Source organism: Haliaeetus leucocephalus, unplaced genomic scaffold (genome assembly GCF_000737465.1).
Source record: "Haliaeetus leucocephalus isolate CR32 unplaced genomic scaffold, Haliaeetus_leucocephalus-4.0 Scaffold217, whole genome shotgun sequence".
NCBI classification, from domain to species: Eukaryota; Metazoa; Chordata; class Aves; order Accipitriformes; family Accipitridae; genus Haliaeetus; species Haliaeetus leucocephalus.
Window position 1 is genome coordinate 2,018,274 of NW_010972653.1, and position 3,976 is coordinate 2,022,249.

A 3,976-nucleotide genomic window follows, 5' to 3' on the forward strand; every position below is an offset into this window, starting at 1 on the left:
TGGCCGGCGGCCCTGGGGCTGAGGGGGGTCCTGGGCCGCGGGCGGGGGGCGCAGGTTCCGGGGCAGCTGGTTCAAGCAGTTGCTGTGTCAGTGAGAACTCCCGCATGAGCAGGTGCTGGTGATCTGTCTTTTTCCAGTTAGATTTAAAACTTCTTCTGATGATTCTTCGGTTTGGGATAGGTTTTTCCTGTTCTGTAAATGAAGAGCCCCAGGGGGGCAATCTCTGCAACTTCTTGCGAATGCCGGCAATGAAAATTTGGTTTAATATTTGTTGGCCTCTTATTTTAGCTTTACTCCTTTATATATTGTTTTAGCAGAACTGCTTTATACATAAAAAAATGCAACTCTCAAACATAGCTGTGGATGTGGCTGAATTATGGGGTCTGGAAGTAAATTATATTGTTGCGTACACATTATTAGTATTTTTGGTAATGAGGCATTATCTTTTTTTCACTTTGCTTTATGTTTTACTAACTAAATTTTGTTTTTACACTTGAACTCTTTGTTAGCACAGGCTACATACAATTACACCAAATGTATAGTTTGTATCACCATGCAAGAGCTATATTTTTTAAAAATAGTTAATGAAATATAATTAAGAAAATGCATTGCTTTAATTTGATAAAACTAGAACTATACGCCTAGGGAGTACAGACTGTATCGAAGTCACATCAGAATTGCTTATTACCATTATGAAATTATTTGGGGGTAATTTAGGGTAAACTGTACTTTGCTCAGAGGCTGTAGAACTAGTTCTGATCAATTCACTTTCTCTGAGTTTCCTTGACTGGAGCTCTAACTTTCTTTGATATTCAAAATACATTTCTCTTTTTAGCATTAGTTTCTGCATTTGTTGCATCTTGAAGAGAATTGCTCACATCCTGAGGAAAAAGGCTGTCTGGACAGACTATGGCACTAAATTTATAGCTTGTAAACTAAATGCACAGGCTATAGTTTTTGCTAAGTTTTGTGTAAATATCCCAGTTTTTGAGAACTCAGCCTAAACAGTCTGTGAACCCTGTGACATCAGTTGACCTTTGACCTTCTGACCATGCCTTTGACTAAAATCTGTTGAATAATTATTCACCATAAGTAGTACTCAGTGTGAGTTTTGATGTTCTATTGCAGCTGACATCCCCCAAAGAATTCTATTATTGGACATATTAATAATTAATATACAGCTTTGACTTCTAATTTTTGTTCAATTCTTTGGCTAGTGTTGCGGGAGGGATGTTCCTCCTGCAATACAAGATCATCACAAGTTCCATTGTATGTCATGACTGAAGGGCCAGCTGCAACTCCACCTTTTTCTGGATAATTTGATTACATTCACTGAAGGCTCTATCTTTGACAGTATAATTATTCTGTATCAAAATAATGCATTGGTCAGAGAGACTTCCTTAGAAACTTTGAATGTAGAAAAAGCTCGTAATAATATGTATTGTCTTTTATTGCACCTTAAGCTTAAACTACCTCTTCCAGGGATCACAGCTAACTGCTCCCAGTCCCTCAGCCCTGGGTGTTTATTCAATATTAAACTCAATTTATATGACTTGTACTGTAGGCCTGCTCAGGTATTTCAATAGAGAAACTCCAGTTCCATAGGAAAGAGTTGAGGCTTTTATTCTCTGAAAGGCCCCAGATGTGATCTTTTTTAATAATATTATGTAATTTATTATTAATACCCATTAGACAGATGAGGATTCTGATATCAGGAATTTTGGTACTTGGCAAAGGAGGCGGCTTTACTATAAATCAAAGCACTGAAAAAAACCCATATTCTTTATTTTGGATCCCTGGATTTTCAGCTGTGACAACTAGTTTTCCTACCATCTCCTCCTAACAAATGAATATATGAACCTGGAGTTTCTTCCCAATGTTTAGCTGAGACAATGCTAGTTCTGGCTAAAGACAGTCAGAACACAGAAAGTTAAAATTTTGAGAGATTGTAAAAACTTTCCTTTCTTCTTTTAATCTTTCTTCCTTCTACTTTTCTTTCTCAGCTACTGCAAATTAAAGTACACTGTGAATAATTACGACTGCTATCCTTGTAGTCAGCATAGCTGTCCCCGAAATGAAGACAGAATAATCACTGGTGTCCTGAGGAAAGTTAATGGGTTGCATAACTCCCTGCTTTTTTTTCCAGGTAATAAACCAAAACCATCTCTCTGATATTGCTGTTCCTTTGAACAGTTTCTGTAACTGGCACAGGGGTTATCACATCAGAAGTGGGAGTGAGAAAGGGATTACTGAAGAGATGGCACACACTGAAGTTGTTACAGAATCTTAGCGTTTCAGACTTTTAGGTGAAAGTTATGTTCTGAAGTACAATTATGTAGCACCATAAAAATAATCAGCAATTATGAAGAAATTTGCAGCGATGTGTAACAACATTGTGTACAGTATAATGTTCTGTTTATTTATTATCAGCATTGAAGATTAAAATATTATCTATAGAAGCTATTCACATCTAAGCAATGTTAGCAATAGAACAGTATTATTTGCACTTATGAGGAAAGCTCAGGGGTAAAAAAATTGGCTATGTTTCCTTCTGGACTATAGGACTTGACTTATCCAAATGGTCATCTAGTGACACCTCTGGAGAACTGGCTAAACAGTATGACTCTGCAAGGGCTTTGACCTTGATGAGGCAGACCGCTAGATGAAAAATAATAATAAAAGTTGTAAATTGCTAGTAACTGGAGAAGAGCTAGTTTTGCAAAATTCTAATGAATATAAACATAATTAAGCCTCTTAAGATAGCATCACTGACTGCAAATTTCTAATAAGTATAAACATAATAAAGCCTCTTTAGATAGCATCATTCTTAACTCTGTTAGCCACTATGCCTCGTGTGAATAGCATGGATATCAGGAACATTTGTGCAGAAAACATTGTTCACATAGCCTGTTATAAAGTCTGTTAGGTTCACAAAATATGGTTGGGCTAATGGTTTATTTATCAAAACTGAATTGGCACTTGAAACTCATTGAATGAGAACTCATGGATAATTTAAAACCCATAACTGAAAATCATGAGCTCTGAGTTCTGTTAGCCAATCCTATAAGTTCTCCATACCTTATTTTCCTAATTTTGGGTAGTGGTGGTAGGGTAGTAATACTATTGCATCCTATGCATCCTATAGCACTACAAAATTAGAATATGTAGATCAGTGGTAATTGAATTTCTTAACCTTAAATGGAAGACACTAAGGACATTATAAGGACAGTGGTCAAGGTTATCCATGTGTTTTATGGGTAGGAACTTATGTACATTCTTAGGAGAGAATAGGAATTTAGGACCTAGGATCACAAAAGGATTTTACTTTGGATTTATATTCTCACATGAATAGTTAGATTGAAGACAACATCAGTGGTTTAGAACTTTGAAATATAATTTAATAAAGTTCAGAACAAGGACAGTATTTTCACTGTATTTGCTGCTGTGCATCTGTACTTTGAAAGAAGTTTTCCTATGTTAAGCATAAGGTTTGAGCAGGAAGCTCTCCCTTTATTTTTATTTTTCCAAAAGGAAATAATATATCCTTCCTGATCTTTAAGAAGTATAAAATAGAAATGATGAAGAAAAATCAGCTTTCTATAAATATTCTATTCTTAATGGGACATAGTGAATTGTTTTTATTTTATGATTGATGTAGTTGAAGGAAGATGGGCAGTTTATACCACTACAGTTTCAACTAGATCTGAGCACTTAAATGAGCTAGATGCTGAGATCTAAATGAGTATTTATTTGCTGTAGCATTTCTTTAATCAAATACACTCCTGTCAGATTTCAAATGGGGATGTGTTTTGATGCAATATGTTTATTTCAACATTTGACAAGGAAACAAAAGTAACAAATTTTCATCTCTTGTTTAGCTTTGAAACCCATGGTTATTGGTTTTTGAGATAAAAAAATGACATCTTGATTTATTTTTCATCTAAAAGATACTATTTATATATCTCAGTGATGTAAA